The following is an 18,209-nucleotide window of genomic DNA, read 5'->3' as shown; positions in this document are numbered from 1 at the left end:
AAACATACTATTATCCTTAGACCTAATAAACCTAATGTTTATTTGAAATTATCTTTGAAAGTAATGGGACATAAAAGGTCCATTACTTGTCCTGAGTCAGCAGACTGATAAGTCAATGCATAATAACCATTATTTGGTATTTCCCTTCCTCAGTGTTGAATTGTGTAGATCAGTTGAATGTTTTAAATGTAAGGCATACATTAGAGAAATGAGATAAGCCAGGAGGGACAGATGACAGTCACCCTAGGGTAAGTGAGGGACCAGCTGAAACACTCCTTGAAACAATGGCAATTATCTCTGAGTGCACAAAGAAGGTGGAAGAGGAAATCCCAACAGGCTGGAGAAGAGCAAACAACAGGAGGGAAGGGAGAAGAATGTGGATGGAGGGAAGATAGACCAGTCAGGCTTGCTTTGGTACCTGGAAGGATTCTGTGTGAATTATTCTCAACTTTTTAAGGACTAGCAGGATAAAATGCAAATATATGAAAAGCAGATTTTTCAGACACAAGTAACGTGAGTCATGTCTGACTCCTTTCTTTGACAGGGTAACTGGTCACGTGAACCAGTTGAAAAGTATCTGATACGTTGTATCATGGCTTCAGAAATGATTTTGTCATGGCCAGATGATGTTCTAATATAAAATCTCACAGAATGTGAAAGAGATTAAATCATAACAAGGTAGGCGCTGAACTGCTTGACGTATGGCACCCAAAGGCAAGCTGTCAGTAGCTCACTAACAAATTTTTCTTTACAAAAATTTGTAGGGATTTTATTCAATTTGGTTTTAACTTCAAGTTCAGATAATGGAGCAGAGGATGCACTTTCATTTGTGGTGGGATGAAGCCCCTGGAGGGAAATTTGCAAACCTACTTGAGGGACACAGCAGGACTCAGAGCAATCTGTAAGTCAGAGAAGCACAACCAACAAAGTCAAAAGCAGTAAATTGTTGAATTTGGGAAGGGGGATCAAATGTGCAAATACAAAGGAAGCAGCAAAACAGTATCCCACCCCACCCACCCCAAAAAGAAACCTGAATAGCCCCAACCATGAGTTTCTACTAGATAGAAGATCAAATGTTAAATAAAAGGGGAAATGTGTTCTGCGTAGTATCAATGAGAATGTCACAGGCTGTGATTTTGCTCCGCACTTCGTTGATGAGTTTTGGGCTTGTGTGCTAAATCCAGTTTAAGAAAAGTTGGCTACTGTCCAGGACAGGCAGCTGTGACAGAAGGTTTAAGAAATTTGGGTCAGGAAGACTGGCAGACAAGTTACTCTGGGAAAGAGGACTGAGGGGACAGGAGTGGGCAGCAGCCTCTTTGAACGTGGTAGGGGGGACAGCAACCAGCTTTTTCTGTCTGGTAGTATGAGGCAAAACATACTTGAGTGAAGCTGCTGCAGGCAACATTTGGGTGAGATAGTCGGAAAATATTTCTAACTGTAAAGTGGGGAAGCGGTGGAAGGAGCATCTTGGGGAGTTCCTGGCCCTCTTCCACTGCAGATCTTAAAGAGCAGGTTAGACGAGTTTTCACCAGAGGTGGTCTAGATATGCTTGTTCCTGCCTTGCAGCTGGCTGAGAGGAGGTAAGTGCTGTTGCTGTCACCTCTGCTGGATGATGCATGCATGGAAGGTCACCAACATGTAAACTGTGGAAAGATGCAGCTGGATGATGTTCTCCTCTCCTGTTTGAATGTTTTCTTTGTACTCAATGGAGGCTTTCTTCTCCATCACTCAGATGTCAGCAGAAGAGATCTGGAAGCAGGAGAAGTACCAGGAGCATGTTTTGACCCGCCAGGTTCACAGGCTTGCCCTGGTGAAGTCCTCTTGATGCAAACTCCCTGGCTGCACTGTTGAAGAGCATCTGTGTCTCTCAGGCCTCTTCAGAGCTCACCTCCTACACTCACAGGACACCATCTATCCTGGGCACAAGTGAGACTGGTACCTCAGAAAAGCACAAAACCCCTTGTTCATTTTCAGAGCTATTATAACCTACTTGTTTAGCTTTGGGTATATATTTATGTACTTACATACTTTGCTGAACAGGGCCCAGAGGGAGAAGAGTAGTGCCAGGAGCAGAATCAAATTTGCCTGAAGGCTTCCTGAGGTACTTGCAGGATTTATCTGGAGTTTCATTAGCAAAAATACCTCCTTCACCTAGGCAGGCTCTAAGCCTGTAATCTGATCCATCAATAAACTACAGATTCAGCTATCAAGAATTCTGTATCATGACACTGTAATTGCTTATTAATATGCATTTTTATAAGTGCCCCATGCCCCTCGGGCAGAGTGATTGCTGGAGTGAGCAGGCTTTCCCACTGTAAGGTAATCAAGGTTTATGCAAAAGGATCTGCTGGGAACAGGCACGCTGTGTAATCCCTGCCATTAAGCAACTGAAAACAGAACTTCCTGCAGAGCCCATTTAATCCAGCCAGAGGAAATTCATTTCAGATGGTTTTCCGTTTCCCAAATCATAATGGGTAAAGGAAGAAGCATCTTAGCAGGTTGTGGAGAACATCACTCTCTTCTACAATTTTTGGAAGCAGACATTGCCATGTTCACAACGGATCTTTTATTCTCCTACTAACATGTTTCTTCCTTTTTTGTAGATTTTCAGGCTTGTCTAGGAACTCTTTAAATTCTAATCCTTTAATCTCAGTGTAATAAAGTTTCTCTTAAAAGCTAGCATTGGAAGTGCTCTTAAAAGCTGCTTGGAATGCACACAACCTTTCAGAAGAAAATCAAACTTGTGTTTGTGTCTTCTCCTCACTAATTCAAATCATGTTGTCTGCAGCCAGGATGACTGCAAGTGAACCAGGGAAACTTATTCTAACCATTGTTAAACTTTCCTGTTTTGTGGTAATAGCAAGCTGAGGTCTAAATACTTTTGGGAAAGAAGTTGGCTATGTGGGACAAATGTGGACCAGATTGGTTTTAATAACAAGACCTTGTGTTCATACATTGTTCTGCAGTTTTCAAGGTGCAGAAAAAAACATTTATAAGCTAATTGCCATCGCCAGAAGGATGCAGTTCTAGTCCCATCAAGTTTGGTACTGGCTGGTTCAACCAAAGCTTAATGGCTTTGAAACACTAAAATAATCTTCTACAGGAACAGTGCTGTCCTGGCTGCTGCCTACTCTGGGTCAATATATGCTGCTCCTTCCCACATGGAGGCATTAGGGACAACCCACAGTGCCAGCAGCGTGGGGGACAGGACAACGCCCCAGCTGAGCTTCTCAGAAACATGTCTTCTTACCCAGTTTTCTTGGCTAAGGAGGTTCAATATTTAAAAAAAGGGCTTCTGGGGAGCAGTGGGTATGTATCGCCAGGACACACAGGCACTGGGATGTTTGGTGGGGGGGATTCAGGCATTGCTTAGAGACCAGAGGCATCGGTGAGTTTTGGTGCCAGAGTGCAGTACATCCCAACTGGTGGGACGCTTGCCACCCCAGCCTACCTCTTGAGGTTGCTCACCTCATGAAAAACCCTTTACTCAGTAGTTTTCTCCTGTGCATTTACTTTTAGCAGTCAATAGCTATGGGCTCTACTGTGCACAGGTTTCCTTTTGGGTCTGTGAGATCTATGGTATTGCAGTGAACAGCACTGAAAGCCTTTCTGCACATTTCTGCACACCTCTGTTCTGGGGAAATAGCACTGTCACAGACAAGAGCATTCCAGGAATGGAAAACAGTGCTACCAAGGATCTTAAAAGCTCACCTTCCTTCTCTTCCCATTGTCTTTAAATAAAAAAAAGCCTACTCCAGCCCCGGTTCATCTTTTTAATCTCAGCAATTACTTTACCTTCATTTGATTTCCTTCTACAGCACAAAGCCGTGGATCCAGTCTTTATAGCCTGCTCTTCTTTCTCTGGACAGAATTAATCATAGAATCATAGAAGGGTTTAGGTTAGAAAGGACCTTAAAGATCATCTAGTTCCATCTCCCCTCTGCCATGAGCAGGGACATCTTCTACTCGACCAGGTTGCTCAAAGCCCCATCCAGCCTGGCCTTGAACACTTCCAGGGATGGGGCATCCACAGCTTCCCTGGGCAGCCTGTGCCAGTGCCTCACCACCCTAGCAGCAAAGAATTCCTTCCTTATATCTCATCTAAATCTGCCCTCTTTCAGAAGACCAAGTTGAGGCTCAATCAGCTTCTCCTGAGCCTGCAGCTGAAGGACCGGCATGAAAGCCAGAGAGCACCTGCCTCTCCTCCCCCTCCACACTATTTTTAAAAGTCAGCTGGCTGCCAAGGCATCAGCTACCACTGCGGGTATGCGGGTATGTGGCACACCCTAACATCAGCCTCCAGGACCTTACTGGAACTTGCTCCTGCCCAGTGCTGCAGTGCAAAGGGAGAAGGCAGAGCCGGTGCAGGAGGCAGCCCGGTGCTCTCCCTGCCCCAGCCATCCCTGTGCTGTGAGCACATCCACCTTGAGGGGGCTGAAAATCTCTGCTGCTCCCAGTGCCAGCAGCAGGAATACCCCTGCCTCTCTGCTCCGACCATGCTCGGTAGGGTTTGTCCAGTACCTGCTGTCCTTCAGTTTTGCTCTCTCTTACTAATAGGCTGGATGTCTTTAAAGGCCAAAAAATTTCCGGGCCTTTCTCTTAGTTATTTTAGGCTTTAAAGTTCAGCAGTGATCCTTTCCTCCTCCTCATGTCTGAGTTTTGTCCTGCTGGGATAAGAGGGAGAGCCTGTGCTTCCTTTGACTTCGGTCATCACCTCCTTGTTTTTGAGGATAACAATCTCACAAACAACATTAGATTCTTGTGTTTCAATTTCACAGGGAAGATTAGTTTTTGTGCTGCAACAGCTGAAGATTGAAAGTGGAAGGAGACTGCAATCAATTCACTGATTTGGAAGTGCCTTCACCCATCTTCCTTTTGTTTGCAATACTTAGTTAGGCACATTAATAACAGAATAGAAATCAAACTGCTTGCAGACAAGCTGGGGCATCAGTTCAATGAGAACAAAGTATTTCATTAAAAAGAGCTCAGTAAGATGCAAACACTTACTCTAAAACTAGTTTATAAGAAAAAGGACAACAACCGGTTATCTGTGCCAATTGCAAACCAGAAATAACTGGAGTTTGCAAAGATACCAGTTTAATCGCTAATTGAAAGGACTATTGTTCTGCAAACCTCAAGGCAGGAACTGTGTTGCTGTTGTGGGATCCAGTCCAGTCCATGACAAGGGCTAATGCAACAGCTTCCCAGCACTGCAAGCTCCACTCCCTGCACGCGTTCTCCGTGCAAGGGGGGGCACGGGGGTCCTTCTTGGCGTGAGACGTGTCACACCTTCCTCCTGTCTCTGCCTGAGTCCAGAAAGCAGACTGTCCATGTTCACTGGCAATTTAGCAGGGTGAGAGGCAACTCTGCCAGCTGCGTTCATTCATTAGCACTGTGGCTGGCGCACCCTGTTTGAGGGACGAGTGGATTTCTGTGTGCTGAGTTTTGGAAGGATGTTTTGAGTTGAGAAGCCTTTTCCACAAATAGTCACAGGCAATTCAGCCCTTCCACATAATTTCTGGTAAACGGAATGCTGGCTTTCACATATTCTGAGGGGATAACTGGAGCGCTACATGGGAAAATGCCAGACACCCATGTGCCTTTGTGTCACTTGCTTTGGCTTCGGCAGCGTCCTTCTGGATTTAAATAGGAGCCTTTCAAAGCCAGAGCTTAAATGGATCATTTAGGGTTCCTTTGTCCCAGAATAGCAAATGTCAGGAACTGTAGGTTTGTTGCAGCAGTCTGGCTCAGCTGACGGGCTTTCTTTGTGCTACTCAGATTTATGTGACCTTGTGTCCTGAGATCTTCTATCCACGGCCAACGTTTGCGTGTCCCCTGAGATATTAAAAAGCAATACTGCAATGACTGTGTGCATATGGACGTGGAAGCTGGCTCTTTGTGGACTCTTAACTGTGGGATTTTGGTCACCAATTTGGCTTCGATGCTATATGAAATTGCCTGCTGTATGTTACATGAAGCTGCCTGAAGCACATCCCCATGCAGTAATTAACTAGCTAGGCAAGGCTGTGCCCTCTTGAGACATGTTTCATTTTGACCCGAGATAACTGAGGACGTACTGCAAATTGCCTTGCCAGGTGACACTTCCCTGCTGTTGGCCACCCCATCCTTATCCCCATGGACCGCAGAGGGACAGCACAACACACTAAGGTGACAGGAAAAGGCTCTTACCCCCACAGCTCTGCCAAAGCGGGCGTTTTCTCATCCTTCTCTCTCCAAACTCAGGGGATTGAAGCCCTTCATCATTTACAAACCCAAGCCTTGAGCCTTGTCTTCCAAACTTATAGCCTCCATGGGAATCACGGAGAGCTTTTTCACCTGAAATAGTTTCATACTGTAGTGGGTTAAAGAGTTCTACATACAGGAGCTGTGTGTCAGGTTTTGGGGAGGAGGAGGCAAAGGGAGTCACAAAAACAGGATATGCCCCCAGGTGAAAGCTGACCACTGTCACACAGAAGATGAATAGCAGCTTTGCTAGTATGTTCCTGAACACAGACACTGCACTGTGTTAAAACACTGCTGACAGCTACACACTTGGTTTGTGCCAGGCATGCCCAGGTAGTAGCTGCTGAGGCTTTGATGCAAGAGGACACGGAGTAGCAACAGCAGCCTGGGTATAATGTGGTACCTGGAAAAGTAGTCTGGTGCCCAAATTCATTCAGTCTATGAGTTTAAGCCCTAAACTCCATGTAAACTGCACTTTATCTGCAGTAATGGTGTTTTGCTTATGCCACTTCCCAGAGTTCGCACTTTCTCAAATTGGAAATTATATTCCCAGGTATTAAAACACCTGTTGCTATGCTTTCCCTTAGTGTAAATTACCTGTGAAATGATGTTATTTAACTAGTGTAGAATAACGCTGGCTGCTTGCTTACATCTTGGGAGACATAAGTCTGCAACAGCAAGGATAATGGTGGTTTGTTCATCGGGTGTTGGCACTTCTGAAAATGGTTGGCAGTGTTTGCTCAGAAATTGGGAAGGGATCTAACAATCCAGAACTAATCTAATTTGCATGGATATTTTACCTTAAATGCCACCTTGAACAAAATTTAAGTTCTGCAGAAATGTTTAGGAAGGTAGATAAGATGAGATTGAGAAAATGGAAACAAACAGAAAATAATATATATCTTAAGGAGGTTGAATTATCCTCTAGAGGTTCTTATCTCTCCCTGTGGATCATATAGATAGCCTGACAGTGCTCAGGTAACTGGCTACAACTGCATACTTACTTTTAACACCCAGTGTGTCAGGACTGCATCACTCTGAGCATGAGTGTCAATTGCTTGTCACCCTCTTGAACCCGGAGAGCCCGATGGTGATGTGCTGAGTGCAAGGCAGTTCTGTCACTGTGATGTTAATAAAGGCTTGGCTTAACAGGTCACTACAAGTTTCACTACTTGAAACAGTTCAAGAAGTGGAAATGAGGCCCGTTTGAAGGCCAGCAGGCATATCTGAAAAGTCATGACAACAGCAGAAACTTCTAGGAGGTGAAGAGGAAAAGGAATCAAACCAGAGCATACAGCATGTTGAAGTAGAGAGTTAGGCAAGGCAGAGGCAGTCACACTGTGGCGTCCCTGCTGGAAAGAGGAGACTCAGTCCCTCTTAGAGAAGAAGGATTAGAGAAGGGTTATTTCTGTCACTGCATTTCGAGTTGGTTGCAAAGTAAGCTCTTACTTGCTTTCAGGTAGGAATGGGACTTGGCTCTGCTCCTGTGGAGCAAAGGAAAGAGGGGACCGCAGCTTTGCTGAACCTCTCAGGCCACAAGGCACCAGGGCAACTGTGGGTGCACACCTGCTACAGGTCTGCTGCACGTTATTTTCAGATGGGTGATACCCCAGGGTCACAGTAGTGTTGTGTTTCCACACGTCTACAACACAGTGTGAAGAGCTACTAAAGGTGCTGGGAGATCAAACAGCTCCTTCAGCTCCTGGGCTTGGCTCTGCACAGCTCCACAAATGCTGGGGAAGCCCAGCTCCCTTCCCAGCCTCAACAATTCCCCAAGAGGGGTGCGATGATGCTGCAGAGGGAGAGGAAGGCTCCAGCACCCTCCTCCTCTTCAGTCTCTACCAGGAGTGATGCCCCTGTCAGAGTGGCTTTCATGGTGGTAATGATGGGGAGGTCACTGAGACATCTTTGACATCCCTCCAAACCCTGGAGGGTTTTTTTTCTGGTCAATCCAGCCGCAGTACACAGCAGTACTTGGTGGATCCATATTATGTACCTATCCACCTATTTTCCTCTTTGTGGGGAGGAGGGAAATGAGTTGGGGGGTTCAGTATCATCAGAGTCAGTATCAGACCTCATTGCTGTGGCTCATTTTTGTGGCCTGGGATCTCTCCAGCAGCCAGCTGAATCAAACTTTTCCCCTTCACTGCTGAGTTGCTGGCTTCCAGATCAAGTGAAAAGCTGAAAGGGAGGGAGGAGCCAAAGCAAAAACATGTGGAGGGAAACAGAAAGAAAAATGCAGTAGCAAAAGCTGCAACAAACAGCTGCTGGTACCACTCTGGGACCCTGCAGAGCCAGAAAACTGTCCGGACACACACATTTCGCATGGATAGGTGCTAAATAAGTTGCAAATATCTTTCCACTGGCCTCCTCCCTCCAGGGACAGGGGAGGAAAACAACAGGCAAAGGGCCAGCAGCAGCAATAATGCCAGGTGTCTTGCAGGGGCTATGTCCTCACAACTGTTCCTCTGGCCTGATGGTCAACAGAGGTCCTTGCTGATGCTTTGAGTGACAGAAGACTCGGTGTGTTTCCATAAGCTTCCTCTTACTCCCAGTTTCTGCATCTTTCCCCAACCCATCTTTAATTCTTCATTGCCAAAGCAAGTGGATGGAACAAGGGCTGCCTTCTTTTCATAGAGCATACATGAGAACTACAAGAGTTTCCTTCTCTCTGTGGCCCTTCTGATGATCGGGTTTTGATCTTTCCCATAAGGGGGTATCATGGTCTGAAGGACATACAGCTGCAATGAGAGAGGGATGCCTTTGCACCATGCCACTCAACAACCAGCTTGGATAAGTTTGGGGTCTCCTCAGGGGCACAGATGGCTCAAAGGGAAGGGTGCAACCTGTATTGCCATTCCAATTTGACTCCATTGGCATCTGCAGGAGGATCACACCTGCTCCTGTCCCTGCAGAACAACACATGCCTGCACCAGAGCTTCTTCTCAAAAGGTATGCAGGGAGAGGCAGCAAACACAGGCAGAGGAAAGCATCCTTGGGAGGAGTGGTGGACACCTCTAAATTCAAGAGACACAGTGTTCACACTGATCACAGCTCTTCCTCTACGTGGTGACCACCTGAGGAACCTGAACATACGTAAGTCTATGGGACCTAACAAGATGTATCCCAGAGTTCTAAGGGAAGTGGCTGATGTAGCTGCCAAGATATTTGAAAAGTCATGGCAGTCAGGCGAAGTCCCTGGTGACTGGAAAAAAGGAAACGTTACACCTGTTTTTGAAAAGGGTAGAAAGGAGGAACCTGGGAACTACTGATCTGTTAGCCTCACCTCTGTTCCTGGGAAGATCATGGAACAGATCCTCCTAGAAGCTATGCTAGGCACATGAAGGACAGGGAGGTGATCTGAGACAGCCAGTATGGCTTCACCAAAGGCAAGTCTTGCTGCTACTGGCCTTCTATGATGGAGTCACTACAACATTGGATCAGGGAAGAGCTACTGATGACGTCTATCTGGAATTCTGTAAGGCCTTTGACATGGTCCCCCACAACATCCATCTCTTTAAATTGGAGAGATATGGATTTGAGGGATGGACTGTGCGGTGGATAAGGAATTGGCTGGATGGTCAGATCCAGAGAGTAGCGGTCAATGGCTCAGTGTCCAGATCATTAATGATTGGTGTCCCTTGGGGGTCCATATGATCCTTCTTTTCCTCTTCTTTACTATACATCTACGTCTGAAGCACCAAATGTCATCTCTAGCTCGCAGCTGAGTATGGGCTGGTCTCCATGTAAAGTGAACACAATATTAGGAACCAGAGGGGGGGTTGTGAATTTGTTCAAGCTACAGCATGGACTCTGCTATTGAGAAACATCTAGCATTTAAACTGTTTGTCTCAGTATTTCAGAGAAAGTCCATTTTTGTGCTTCTTCCTTTTCCTAATTTAGATGGCTGGAGGGTGCTAAAAAACAGCTTATTGGTGCCCCTACAGCTCACCAGCTCCAGCTTGCCCAGCATCCTCAGCTTTTGAGCTTCAGGCACTGGCAAGGGTGCAAGATCTATCAATCATCACTGTGCTGCAGAAAACAAAGATCTCAGCGCAGCAAGAGCCAAAGATGCCTGAAAAACAGTTGCTCCTTGTTCAAACATGCAGGGTGCATCCATGCAAGGAATCAGGCCAGCCAAGTATAAAGTCTTGAAAAAGGGCAAGGTTCTGCATTCATCTTCATCTGTTAATAAGAAAGCCTGCTTTCTTGCAAGCTGAAATTCAGTGTTAATTAAATTGCTCGCCTTCCTCTAGAGGAAATAAGTACACTGATAAACAGCATGGGATTTGAGTGCAAGTTGGCAGGCAAAACATGGTAGCTTAAGTGAAGAGGCCTGTGTGCATCTAGAACGAAGGCAAGGGTGACGCAAACAGTGGGGAGGCACAATGTCCAAAAGTACATGTACACCACAGCTCCTATCCTGCCCTCAGTCCTCTTTGACTTCCACAGAAGTGTTCTGTGGCGAGCTGGCAGAGCGCTGTCATAGCTGCTGCAAGGTGGGTGGCAGGCAAGGGAGGCCTCCCCCAGCACATGGCAGTGGGTGAAGCCAATAAGCTGGGCTGCAAAGTCAAGGGAGGGCTATCCCCAGGGGGCTGGTAGGCACTGAGTCTTGTGGCAATTCACTGCTCTTCTTTCAGCTCTGAAATCGGGTTGATAAAAGCTACTGACATCCAGAGCAACCATCTTCAACAGAGGCCACCGAAATACCTCAGTATGTGACTTTCCTGATATTGTAGGCCATTGCAGAATCACAGAACAGTTGACATAGGAAGGAACCTCTGGAGGTCACCTGGTCCAAGCTCCCTGTTCAGCCACAGCCACCTTGATCCAGGACTGTGTCCAGGCAGCTTTTGAATACCTCCAAGGATGGAGACTCCACCACCTCCCTGGGCAACCTGTGACAGTGCTCTGTCACTACCACAGTTTCTAAAATTTAGGGGGAATCTTCTGTGTTTTAGTGTGTGCTGTGCTCATTGCCTCTTGTTCTGCCATTGGGCATCACCAAAAAAAAGCCTGGCTTCGACTTCTTTGCACCCTCCCTTCAGGTATTCATATACATTGATAAGATTCCCCCTGAGCCTTCTCCTCACTGAAAAGTCCCAACTCTCAGCCTTTCCTCACAGTAGAGATGCCTTGGACCCTTAATCATTTTCATGACCCTTTGTTAGGCTCTTTCCAGTATGTCCATGTCTGAGGAGCCCAGAACTGCACACAGGAGTCAGGTGTGGCCTTACAAGTACTGAGTAGAGGGAACGATCTCCTCCCTTGACCTGCTGGCAATACTTTGTCTCATGCAGCCCAGGATACCGTTTGGCTTCTTTGCCACCAGGACAAATTGCAGGCTCGTGTTCAGCTTGGTGTCCACCAGGACCCCCAAATCCTTTTCTGCCAAGCTGCTTTCCAGTGGGGTGGCCCCCAGCATATACTGGTGCATGGGGTCGTTCCACCCCAGGTGCAAAACTTTGCACTTTGCCTTGTTAAACTTCATTAAGTTCCTGTTGGCCCATTTCTCCAGCCTGCTGAGGTCTCCGGATGGCAGATGATTCTCTAGCATATCAGCCACTCCTCACAGTTTTGTGTCATCTACAGACTTGCTGAGGGTACACTCTTGCCCCTCATCCAGATCATTAATGAAGATGTCAAACAGGAATGGATGCAGTACAGACCCCTGGAGTACACTGCTAGTCACTGACCTCCAACTAGACCATGCCACTGATCACCACCCTCTGGGCATGGCTTTTCAGTTTTCAGTCCACCTCACTGTCTGCTCAATTAACCCATACATCAATAGCTTGTCTATGAGGATCTAACGTGAGACAGTGTCAAAACCCTCACAGAAGTCCAGGTAGACACTATCCACTCCTCTGATCTACCAGGGCAGTCATTTCATCACACAACTTTGTCAAGTTGGTCAAAGGTTCAATTCCCCTTTGTGAAACCGTGCTGACTACTCCTGGTTACTGTTGTCATTCACGTACCTGGAAATGGTTTCCAGGGACGAAGTTGAGGCTGATCAGCCTGTAGTTCCTTGGGTCCTCCTTCTTGTCCTCCTTGAAGATAGGAGCGACAGTTGCTTTTCTCCAGGCTTTGGGCACTTACTCATCCTATTTTATGGGAAAATATGCCAGTCCTTAAAAGATGTGGCAAACCAGCATTGTTGCTGAAGAGACTGCATTTAAGAGAGGGTTTTTCTGGCCTGGCTTTGCCAGCACAGAACAGGCTTCAATATTTGCAAACATTTCAGAGATAAAGGATGCCTCAGAAACCAGGAAGAGGATTATTTTGACTCCAGCCTTCTGTGTTTCAACTCCATCCACAGATTCAGAAATAACATCTGGCACGCCTCTGCTCAGGCAGTCTTGAGGGCTATAAAATGTTGTGACTGCAAAGACAGGGAAAAAGAAGTTGAAGTCCCTGTTGCCATCTTTTCCTAACAATTCACTTCTGGTGTGACATGGAGCTTGCAGCACTCTCGATGGCTGGTCTGTGCTCAAGGGTCCCAGTTCTGCGATGAACTGTGTCAACCATTCCCTACTTGGCAGAGGAAATGCCTTGATATATTCATCCACACACTAAACGAAGAAAGAACAACAACAAAAAGATAATTAGGGAAAGATATCCAATAGAGATGCAAATTAACCCCCCTTTACAAAGCCTTTTATAGATCCTGGGATTTTGTGTGCTTATTATTTCTATTAAATGTGACATATTGAAAGCTTCCCTTTGCCAAAAATGCTCTTTCACTCTTTCTGTCTGACCTCACTTAGCTAGTTCATGAGCAAAAGGGCAGATGAAAGGAGAGATAAATACAATTTATTAAACACTTGGGACTGTTGGAAAAAATGCCATGTATAAAATCTTCACGAAACATACAATATTTTAAAATGTTTTATATTGCTGGAAGTTTTGAACTATCAATTACCAGTAAGATTCAAAAGTTCAATGTTTCTCTTTCTCTACCAAGCATTCCTTTACTTGCAAGGAGCTTAACAAACTCCCTCCACACCATCCTTTCTGTTTCTCCTGTTTCCTCTTTGCATCCAAGCTTGCAGCACCCACTGCCTGATCTAGCTGAAAAAAAAGCACTAAATACACCTTTGCTTTTGGTTACAGCTCAACAAAGAAGGGCTGTTTGTTGAAACGGGGATGCTTGCCTAATGTGGAAGGTCCCTGGTAGGCCACAGTTTCGTGCTCTGCAACCCCAACATGCATGGTGAGGCACTGGGTGGAGGTTGTGAGGGGCTGGGTCAGTTAGTGGGAAACATGTTCACCTTCTAAAATTGTCACTTGCTACCACAGGCCCCCCCCCGGGTTTCAGCAGGAATATTTCATTCCTTATTCACAACTGGAGTTGGATGAAGCTTCTGGTGGTGGAGATCTCTGAGGAGGCAGTGCCACCAAACGGTGTACCTCCAAAAGGTGCACGGCAGTCCCACGTGCCACCCCACGTGCTAGCTAGCTCTTTCTAGCTATAATGGTTGGAGACCAGCCATCCTCAGCAGGCACAGATTTACTGACAGAGCTAAATGGCCATGAGACCTTGCTGAACACTGGCCAGTATGAGGCTCCAGGACGTGGTGTGTCTGTGGCGGGACATGTAGCTTGGCTGGAGCCAGTACTCCTGGATGTGAGTGGAGGCAACATCCTAAAATAGCCAGGGGCAATGACAAGGACACAAAGAGCACCCCAAAGGGATGGGAGGCATATTCTGCCTGGAAGAGGGTCAGACACATTTGCTCCCATGCGGAGTGGGAGTTGTGATGACTGTCTGGACTGACATTTCAGCCTTCAGGAGGTATGAGGTAATTTGGTATAGCTGCATCCTCTCTCACTGCAAGCTAAATGATGTCAAACCTAACCTCTGCTGCCAGAGGCTCAGATCACACTTGGGCACTTGCTGCTGCTGGGGTGCTGTGTGGTAACTTGCCATTCTGCAGTCATGTTTCCGAGCCTTTTAACAAGTGCAAATCAGGAGCAACTCCATAAAAGTCAATTACACTGCTGCAAAGCATCAGCAATGAGCCTTCTGTGCATTTATCAGCAAGGCTAGGCCTGTTAGTCATGCATTACTCAAAAATGTACAGAAAAAAAAAAAAAAAAAGCCTGGCTGGCACTCATTGAAGTAACTGCTTCAAGCTAAGATTTACAGGAAATGGGCTGTGTAATGGGAAACATCTTTCCTTCTGAGCTCACGTGACACTAAATAGTTTTGCTGTCTTCCACGTGTCCTTGCCAGTCATCTTTCGCCATGGTGAGTGCATTTTTTTCCTCCATTAACATCCTTTGGGAAGTCATGGTTAGCTTGGGAAGTTTTTTTATTTAGAAAACATTGTCCTTGGGACTGAGTCAATGTAAAAACCTTGTGTAACACAGCAAGAAAAAAGACATTTATGAGAACTACTGTGCCATTGCTTCATGTGGTGACTTCCAACAAATACCCCAGCAAAGCTGCTGTCCCAGTGCTTGGGTCAAACCCTTGGGGAAAGGCAATCTGCACCAGTCCTGGGGGTCAGGCAGCAGAAGGACTTTGCCTATGATGCTGAGGTCATTGGTGGTCCCTGGCACACATCTGGCCCTGATGGTCTCCCCAGGTCTAGAAGTCAGCTCATACCATGGAGCACTCCTACAATACCATAGTCCCCTGTGCCAATTGGTCTCGGGGCTGGTGGTCCTGCATCTACCAGTAGAGCTGTGAGGTGCTTTTTAATAAACGCCTGAATATTCTTGTGTCTGCCTCTTGGTCTGTAATGTTATCTGCTCCCCGAAGAGATAGACTCACCAGTTGCTCATTAGCAGGTACAGGCTCCTCCTGTAAATATTAATAGACTATGATCAGGTCATTTGCCAACCCATCTCCTCATTTCCTTTCCTCCCCAAGAACTTCCCAGTCCTGAAAACTGATCTTCTTCATGTCCTGTGTTTCAGTGCTGGAGGTTTTCTTACTAAAACCCAGGTGTTTCAGTGCCCAGGTGGAGGCATAGGAGAGACAGGCCTCAGCACAGTGGACATGCCTGCCACAGTGCAAAGAGAAAGCCGTTGTCTCCCAGCCAAACACTTCCTCAGCAGCAGTGGTGCAGTCTGTCCTTGAAACGCTTGGCCTAAACAAAGTCAGTCTTCAAAAGCAGAGCACAGCCTGCTTTGTATGGCAGATGCAGGCCAACTGAAATTTCTCAGTAGTCCTGGATGGTTTCTTTAAACACTTGAGCTGTGCAGGGAGAAGAGGACTAGCAGCAGCTCTGCTTTGTGCCATGCCTGACCAGATGCTGGTCAGAAGAGCACAGGACCATCTTTGCTGCATGAGCCCTGCGCCAGCTGCACATGAAACTGCTCCATATCACATGGCGGGGGCGCGCCAGGGCAGGACGAGGCACCCCAGAGCTAAAGCATTTGCACTTCTAGCATAAACTGATCCATGGTTTTGGAAAGGGCAGCCACAGCTGTATGTACTTGGAGTAAGCACCTCAGGATGCACACACCTCATCAGGCAGGGCTAGTTTTGCATGCTGAGACCTGTGCCTGAGCCCAGCTCACCATCTGGGCCAGCCCTGGGCCAGCAGAGAAAGGATGGGAGTAGCACAGCCTGCAGTGAGAAGAGGTTAGGCAACGCTGGGGGGGAGGGAGGGGGCGGGGCAGGCAAGAGGGAGCATCACTGTCATGGCAGGAGGTAAGGAGGTACCTTCTCACACCAGGTCTGAGTCTTACAACGTTGTGTGAAGCTTTGCACAATAGAGGCTGACATTTTGCCATCCCAGGCAGGCATGCTGGAGGATGTGTTGTTGAAACAATGTTCCCCAGGAGAGGGCAACCAGACTGGCTGAAGCACATGGCCATGAAAAAGTGTGTCTGAAAAAGGACACAGAGCTTTATTTCTTGTTGCACGTACAAATCACTCTTCAGCCAATGGCTCTCTCCTTTGTGGGGCTGAACTCAGGACCAGGCGGCATCGCAAGATAATGTTGAGCAGGGTGTCTGCTGAAACTAGGCAATTTTCCCTCCAGATTATAGCAGTTATTAAGGTAGTGACTTGAAGACCTTAAACCCCAGAGCATTGCTGATAATGGATGTTCTCCCAGTGAATGTAAATCCATCACTCTGCAGCCCCACCAAGGCTGCAGACCACAGACATGCACAGGAGACATACGTGACCACTGGCAAAAGAGGGAGGGGGAGGCAGCTCTCTGTGTATGAGCACATTAGTCACGGCTGCCTGCAGGGTTATTTTTAACTGCCTGTCTTCTCTAGAGGCACTCTTTCATGCAGCATTTCTAAAGGGAAAAGAGAGGCCTGACACCATCACCATTCCATGCTGCACAAGTGCAAAGTGCCTAACAGCAAGAGATATGCCCAACCCTTTGCAAAGCCAGCTTATGGCCAGACAAGTTGGGTTTCAGGAAACCAGCAGCACGACCCTTAGTCCCACCTCTGCATTGGTGGCTGGTACAGAGCTGAGCATGGCCGCACAGACCTAAGGTCTGCCACCAAGGACCCCATACCAGAACTCCAGCGTCTGGATCCACAGCCATTCAAGATGGCTAGACCAAACCCACAGTGCCTCAGAAGCCACCCTGCCCTGCAGGGGATTCATCAAAATGGCTGAAAAAGCTCTGGATGTCTCCCAGCTTGATTAGCCCGTAATAAATTCAAAGTCTGGCTCAGCTCAGGTGAGGACACAGTGTCACTGCGAGGGTGATGCTGCTGTGCAGAGAGGCCTTTTCACACAGCAAAGTCAGTGGCATCCCCTGTTTTTTTGCAGTTGTGCTGCTCTACTCTCAGTGTTTGTTGATGTTATATACAACTAAATCCAAGGATCAGGCCTGGGAAGGGCATTTCCTGAAGGATGAGACTTCCTGGGGCTATGGGGAAGGAGCTCTTCACCATTAGCAAAGGGTATCACAACTCCAGACATCCCCCTGGACCTGGGAGGAACAAAAGACAACATGGGGGCAAAGGTACTTTGTTTTAGATGCTGGTAATAGCCCATAGTTTCATAAGAAAACTGAAGTGCAACCTCTTCCCATGTACCAGTGCCACCTGCAAGCAGTCCAGACCTATGCTCTGAAGCTGGACTGTGAGGGTGTCCCTGCTCCCACACTGCGGGGATGGGGGAGGCAGATGGGGCTGTCCTGGCTGGTCACCTGCAACTCCAGGCCAGCACAAACTCCTGGGCCATTCCAATAAAAACTCAGCCCCATACCTGTGTGTTGAAACAATGATGTCTTCATCATTTTGGTGTACTAACAGACAAAAAAAATATGTTTTCTGTATGGGCAGGGGTCTGCCTTTACCAAAAGATGGTTACGTACCAGTGGTGAGCAGAGGCTGGTGAAGAATGGGAGAAGGAAGAAGCAATTTGTGCTGGATAGAAGGATATGGAGCAGATGTAAATCACCTCCAGTGACAGGGCTGGCCTGGAGCACAGCTCTGCAGAAAACTGCACCCACCCCACTGGAGCGATGGGAACATGGGTCAGGAAGCAGCAGCCACAGGAGAGATGTTGAAGGAGAAAGCTTGTCTGCATTGGCTCCCCCACCGCAGCCTGTGATAAGGAGGTGTCACCCTCGGTGCCAGCACCTCTGCTGGGACACCCAGTGTCATGGTCCCCAGTGTGTTGCAGCAGTGGCATTTGCTATCCCAGGCATGTGCTGCTGCACCCTGGCTGTTCAGTGCTCCCCAGCTCCAGCTCAGAGCGTGGTCCCAGGCCAGCTGTGAGGCTGAGGGTTTTGTTAGCTTCAGGAAAGACTGTGTTCATCTCAACCTTACCTTTTTCTTTTAAACCCTGGTGGTAGAGGAGTTACACAGATTAGGGAGAAAACTGGCAGAATGCAGCAAAGATTTCTGAAAGGTTTCAATATCAACAAAAATTTAAGCTTATTGAAGCAATTGCCTGACTCTTTTAATCTAGCCTCTAAACCCAGCAGTTTTATCCTGAAGGGCAAGGAAGCATTTGGAAACCTATTAAATTC

The sequence above is a fragment of the Falco rusticolus genome, chromosome 6, assembly GCF_015220075.1.
Source record: "Falco rusticolus isolate bFalRus1 chromosome 6, bFalRus1.pri, whole genome shotgun sequence".
NCBI classification, from domain to species: Eukaryota; Metazoa; Chordata; class Aves; order Falconiformes; family Falconidae; genus Falco; species Falco rusticolus.
Note: the sequence above shows the minus strand (reverse complement) of the source record.